We start from the raw sequence: 6,982 nt of genomic DNA, 5'->3' as shown, positions 1-6,982 counted from the left end.
TTATGCCAGACCTTCAGTATTTGGGACACAATCAAGCATTGTGCGTCCCCCGATTATAGCTCAGAACTTTGAGTTGAAGCCGGCATTCATCCACATGTTGTAGCAATCCACACAGTTTAGTGGTTTGGCTGATGAGGATCCAAACAGTCATATAGAGAACTTTCTCGAGGTATGTGATATGTTGAAGATAAACTTGGTGAAGGATGATGCCATCAAGTTGAGGGCCTTCCCATTTTCCTTGGAGGGGAGAGTAAAGTGGTGTCTACACTCATTACCTAGAGCCTCGATTACCACATGGGAGGAGATGGTAGAAGCTTTTCTTGAAAGATATTTCCCTCCCGGAAAATCCGCAAAGATTAGGAATGAGATCTCATCCTTTGTACAGTTGGAATTGGAGTCTCTGTTTGAGATGTGGGAAAGGTTTAAGGAACTCCTGAGAAAGTGCCCGCAACACCGATTCCTGGAGTGGATGATTGTTTAAACCTTTTACAACAGTCTGAATCTGAGTACAAGGTAACTCTTGGACGCGGTAGCAGGAGGTACCTTAGATAGAAAGACCCCCGATGAGGCCCATCAATTAATTAAAGAAATGGGATTAAACAGCTACCAATGGAATGCCATGGAGAAGAAAAAGGTGGCCGGTCTCCATGAGATAGATGCAGTAACCTCATTGGCGGCTCAAGTAGAATCATTGAGTAAGAAGTTATATCTCCTAACTTCGAATAGTGTGGCGATTGTGACTACTTGCACCGGGTGTGAGACTGTCGATTTTGTCGATAATGGCATGAGGAATCAAAGAAACCCATACAACAATACCTACAATCCAGGTTGGAAGAGTCATCCCAATTTCTCGTGGAGCAACCAAGGTCCACAAAAGGCCATAGGGCCACCGGGTTTCCAACAACAAGCCCCAAACATGGAGAACCGAGTTTTGGGTTTGGAGACCCGAATGAACGATTTGGAGAAGGCCTTAACTAGGTTTGTACAATCATCTGATATAAGGTTCCAATCAGTTAAGGCTACACTTTGCAAACACACCACCTCTTTGTATAATCTTGAAAATCAAGTAGGGTAGATTGCGAAGTCCTTATCGGAAAGGCCACAAGGAAGCTTGCCGAGTAACACCAAGAACAACCCTAGAGATCATGTGAAAGCGATCACTTTGAGAAGTGGTCATGAGGATAAGGGTAAGCTTTTGAGTGAGAAGCTAAATGAATACGCACCCGAGGTTTTAGAGGTCGAGGAGGGAGCAAGCAAAGAGGAGGAGGTGGCACCCCCACTTTTCAAGCCAAGAATCCCTTATCCCTCTAGACTGAAGAATGACCAAGGGGATAAACAGTACAAGAAGTTCCTGAGTTTGTTTAAACAACTCCACATCAATATTCCTTTTTTTGAGGCATTGGCTCAAATGCCTAAGTATGCAAAATTCTTGAAAGACTTGTTGACCAATAAGAGGAAGTTAGAGGAGAGTGCTTTAGTGATTTTAGATGCATCTTGCTCAGCGGTTTTACAAAAGAACATGCCGAACAAGAAGAAAGACCAAGGAAGCTTCATTATTCCGTGTAATATTGGCAATCTAGGTGAAGAAATAGCATTGGCGTAGTCAGGGCTAGAATCAACGTCATGCCATACACCTTCTTTCAAAAGCTAGGCTTAGGCGAGCCTAGGTCTACTCGGATGACTTTGCAATTGGCGGATCGAACGGTGAGACATCCAAGGGGCACAGGGGCACAGGGGCGTGGACTCGCCCCTGTGAATGACCATGTGATTCTTGCACGCCCGTGGGTAATTTCTGCACTGGTGTGTAAATTCCTACAGAGATTGGTAGATTATCCCAAAAGCACACAGGGGCGTGGACTCGAACCAGTAGGCGACCTTGTGAAAATCGCACGGGCGTGGGTAATTTCAGCACGCCCGTGTGAATCTCTGTAGAGGAGCTCTCTCCATCCTGAGAAGTCACAGGGGCATGCGGTTGCCCCTGTGAGTTGGGCTTGTGAATGCCCACACTCGTGCATAATTTCCACACGGGCATGTGAAACACTTAGCGATTCTTCTCGGTTGGACAGAGAAGCCAAAGGGGCTTGCGGCAACCCCTGTGGATCGGGCACACGGGCGTGGGTATTTCCCACACGCGCGTGTATTTGCATTCAGAGGCAGTGGCTGCTTTCAGCTAGAGCGTACAGTGGTGTGCATCAACCCCTTTGAGGCTTTCCTTTGGAGATGCACAGGCGTGGGTAATTTCTGCACGCCCATGCGGATGTACGGAATGCCAAGAGGCGCGATTCTTTTTAAAAGGAGTATCATTTCTCTTCATCCTCATATCCTCCGTTTGTCTGAGAGCACTCCTATTTTGTTTCCCGACCTCGTATCTCCAATTTGGAAGGATTTTGCTTGGTTTTCCGGCCATTTTCAAAGCTTTCTCATCTTAACTAGACGGTAAACCCTATCTTTGATTTCATTCGCAAATTCATGATTTTCATCTATGAAACTAGTCAATAATGCTTCATTTCTTCAATTAGAATGTTTATTTATATTTAGAATGAAGTATAAGTGTTATGATGGTGCATTTGTGGAGTTTGAGGCACGGCCGTGCATTCCATACGACCGTGTGGATTTCTGTAACTATGTTTAATTAACTTGTTTGATCAATCCTCTTTTAATTTTTGCAGATTATAGCTCCTCGATTAAAGAAGCATGAGATTCACCATCCCCGAGCACCAGGCTCGGTTCGAGCATTTGACGAGACTTCGGTTTAGACAGACTCGATTCTTAGACATGAGTATACTGAGAGATTTATAGCAGGGAGGCAAGTTCGCTGATGAGGTTGAGGATCTCGTGTCAGTGGGTGGTTGGAGACAGTTGTTGTCGATTAGAGAGCCATCCATCCGGGAGCTTACACTGGATGGTCTGTCATCATTCGAGTTGAACAGATCCTATGCGAGATTCGGTGACCTCGACACTATTCAGTTAAGAGCACATGGACATCACTATAGTCTGAGTCTCACTCAGTTTTCAGTTCATCTCGGCTTGTACGAGAAGGCGTTTACAGACACTAAGGAGTACTCTTAGTTGCCGACCAATTATCTTGGAGCCCTAACCCCATAGAGAGCTTACAGAGCATTATGTGGTCAAGGCCAGTATGAGCTAGGGGTGTCCAAGGCCACGTGCCTTTCCCGACCTGCGTACCGATATCTACATGCCATCATGAGCAAGTCAGTGAATGGCCGTGGTGATAGCACTGTCGTTCTGAGCCGGCAGGAGCTTCTGTACTTGTAATCGATGATGCAGCGCATACCGATCCATCTAGGGCACATCGTGGCTGAGTACATTCAACATCAGCGCCACTATGCTAGATTGGGAGTGATCTTCTCGGGTCCTTACATTACTAAACTAGTTCTAGGCATGGGTCTCTTGGGCGCGATTCGCCGGGCCAAAAGACGAGTATACCTGCGCCCCTATGCCTGGAGACGATGAGATTGATGGGCATGGTTCGCAGGGTTCGCATGGGGGTTTATGCTCTAGTTCTACCGGCCCTAGAGATAGCTGAGGAGCAGGGTGATGATGCCGAGGCTTCCTACCTCCATGACACTAGGGTTTATGCTCAACCCTAGTGTCACTCTACTCCCCTAGAGTGACACTAGGGTTGAGAGTTCTTCTTGGTAACTCTGGTGAGTGAGTGACACACTATGAGAGTTAGACAAAGCCAGATTGGAGAGGGTTTAGAGGGTGAGTCGAGAGGTAGCGGAGCATCCCCTTTCCCCTCTGGTGTTATCTATCCTACCTCCACGTTCCAAGAGTTCTTTATGGCCATAATAGAGTGAATGGGCTAAGGGATGACCTTCCGCTAATGCTTAGTTGCAAGTGCAACGGAGTGAAACGTTAAAGTGATTTTAGCACCTAAAGCTTGATTGTGGATAGGGATCTTTCACCTGGACCAAAGGATTATGTCTATACATAGGAATAGGATTTATCACATGGAATCCCTAGAGCTCATTGCAATTCTATGCTAGTGCGAGGTTGAGAGGTTATTCAATCTTTCCTCCGGGACATGTATAGAGTTAGGAATGGTTGACCTTAGATTTGGGATCATGTAATAAAGGATTTCCATGACTCATTTTTGCATCAATTAGGAAGTATAATAGAGGGTTCTTGCACTTGAAACGATTGTCCTAGGCGGATCAATATCCGAGTACCCCATCTTTATCGATTGCCTTACCTTCTCCTTTACTTGTGTCATCCATCATGTTGTTTTTATTTTCGGTATTACATATTTTGTCACACTTATCACTATTCATCTTCCACATTATTTAAGAAACAACTCAAGTGCCTTTATTCCCTACTCTCTATGGATACGATACCCACTCATCTGGGATTATTACTTCGACACCCGTGCACTTGCGGTTACACACATATACGGACGTGTCAATGCTCATATAGCCAATGGCGGTTCACCTTAGTTGCAATGATTGTATTTTTGAGTTTAGGAGAATATTTAACATTGAATATTCTCATGCTCTAGTTCTTGCTTGAATTTCTAGGAATTTTTGCTAGAATGACAATTGTTGCACTATTGACTCTTTAAAAACTCTTTTGGAAACTCAAGTTTGATGTTAAAGGGACTACTTATAGTTGTTTCTTTTGTAATCATAAAAAAAAAGAACAAAAGAGTTTTATTATTCAGTTGTGCTTGTTGGGTGGAAAGAGCTACCACCTATGAAGTATGAAGCTACTCTCATAAGTTGGATACTAGTTATGCCCTAATGAGAGAAAGAACAATCTCTTTAGATGAGTGAAAGTTACCACCCCGGTATTAAGAGCTACCACCTCGAAAGTGTGAAAGCAACCTTAGCGATTGAAAAGTGCTTGAGTAGACATATTTTTATATATGTTTTACATGCATTGAGCATCATTTTTACCATGGTTTATGTCTCATATTGTGTATTTGGTGTTCTTTTATGCATATAGGTTGTGAATGCCTTGAAGAGTATAAAGGAAGCAAAGATAGGCTATAAAGATACAATGTTGGGAGTTCTTGTTCAATTCAAGGACCAAGACACGAGAGGAGTTCATAAACATGGAGATGTGTGCCAACTTCTAAGAAGATTCAAGTCAATTCACTAGTTGGAAGGGCACAAAGGCAGCCACATCTTCAGGTTCTTTCTCTTTGTGAAGATTGCAAGACCTATCAAAGATATGTCGATGAAGAAAAGTTTTATAGCCTACCACATGGACGTGTGTCCGGACATGTGGCATCAAGAGAAGAGTGTTCGGATTGCGTTTTGTTGAAAGTACTGTAGCAATAATACTGTAGGTCTTGCAAAATTCCTGCAGCCCGCCTGGAAATTCCTATTCACGCGCCCGTCTGGAAATTCCTGCAGCCTTTGCGGAAGCGTGGAAAATCCACACGAACGCAAGGGGGCACGTGACAGGTGCTGTTTTGGGCTTTAATAGGCCGTTTGCCCTATTTTTGGAGGACTTTTTGGCGAGGGTTTTCGCGAGCACTTTGAAGGCAAGGCTGTTAGGGTTTTGGAGGAGGTCTTTGGCAATATTGGGGGGCGTCCATCACCAACTTTGATCGATCTTCTCTCCATCATAGCATAGAGGGAGCTTTCGGCGACCTAGCTTCGGAGAAGGATTCTTCAAGACATTGGGCGACCCATCAAGGCCATCATCATGAATTTAAGGGGGTCTTACTTCATGGTTTTCATTGCTTTTCATTGTAATAATCATTGTTTTGTAACTTGCTCCATGGAGGACTAAACCTTAGTAGGTATTTGGGCATGTGAACCCTAGGATCTATGTTCTTGTAATGATTTGCTTTATGTTTCTATTCAATCCGAGTTAATTTGAGTTTTAATCTTGTATTCCCATCACTAGCTTGTTTAATTAATCCTTGTTTTTGATTGGATTCGCATGATGTGTTACTTTGATGTGAGAGAGGTCTCCATTAGAGTTAGAACTTCAAGGTTAAAGAGGGTTGAGAGGGTGATTCATGAGATACTGGAGTGTCCCCTTTCCCTTCCGATTGAGTGTTTCCTATCTCCGTATTCCCTAAATTCTATGCAACCATATTTGGTGTGAGGCGTGAGATTGAGAGATTTCTCTGCCGAGACCTTGTAGGGGACTAGAGATCCTTCACTGGGAATTAGGGTTGGATCTATCTTTAGGAATCAGTTTCACTCTTAGGTGTCCCTAGAGCGTATTGCAATCATATGGGGTGTGAGGTGTTGAGATTGAGTGATTTCTCCCCCGAGACCTTGTAGGGGACTAATACCGGTGGCTTGGAGGCAAGGGCCGGTTGTTCTTGGATTACCTCGGCTCATTAGATTCGGTTTAGAAGCATTTAGTGAATTATGAGCTTCATGTTAAATCCTAGGGGGAGCATTGTCTGGGTACCTCATCTTTATTGATTGAGATCTCCTTTACTTGTTTTCTTGCTCGTTTTCTTGCTTATTAATTCTCTTGCAATTAGTTCATTTCATCACATATATTGATTTCGACTAGATAACTAAGAAGTGGTTAATACTAATACTTCCGTTCCCTGGGGATTTGACTACCCACTCACCGGGGTAATTATTACTTCGACACCGGTGCACTTGCGGTTTACATGCATATTCGGACGTGTCAGTGGCCACTTTGGAAAGGGCTCTCTTAGAGGACATGTGATGCTACTACCATATTTTTAATTTTTGTTGCTTTGTGTAGATAAATAAGTCCCTTATACTTAGAACTTTGAGGAGTATACCTTGGATTGACTTGAGTGAGTTTACACACACTTACATGATTTTGGGGTTGTTGTCCTTTTGTATTCGAGTTTTTTTTAGCTAGAGCATTGATTTTTCGCATTTAATGTTGAAATTTCCCTTACTTATAGAATGCACTCTTTGCATGTTTAGGGGAACCTAAGGCCAAGCGCTTCCATATTTCCTTTGTCTATACTTCAATGTTTTAAATTTTTGCTTGAGGACAAACAAAAGCTTAA

At 43.5% G+C, this 6,982-nt stretch overlaps 1 non-coding gene across 1 annotated transcript; it reads right to left on the bottom strand.

The window, feature by feature from the left end:
* Window positions 1-352: 352 nt before the first annotated feature.
* Window positions 353-459, bottom strand: LOC120253519. Its single transcript, XR_005534303.1, has one exon. It is a non-coding gene; the product is annotated as a small nucleolar RNA R71 (small nucleolar RNA).
* Window positions 460-6,982: the final 6,523 nt, after the last annotated feature.

This window comes from Dioscorea cayenensis, unplaced genomic scaffold, assembly GCF_009730915.1.
Source record: "Dioscorea cayenensis subsp. rotundata cultivar TDr96_F1 unplaced genomic scaffold, TDr96_F1_v2_PseudoChromosome.rev07_lg8_w22 25.fasta BLBR01000109.1, whole genome shotgun sequence".
NCBI lineage: Eukaryota > Viridiplantae > Streptophyta > Magnoliopsida > Dioscoreales > Dioscoreaceae > Dioscorea > Dioscorea cayenensis.
This window is presented reverse-complemented; position numbering and strand designations above follow the sequence as displayed.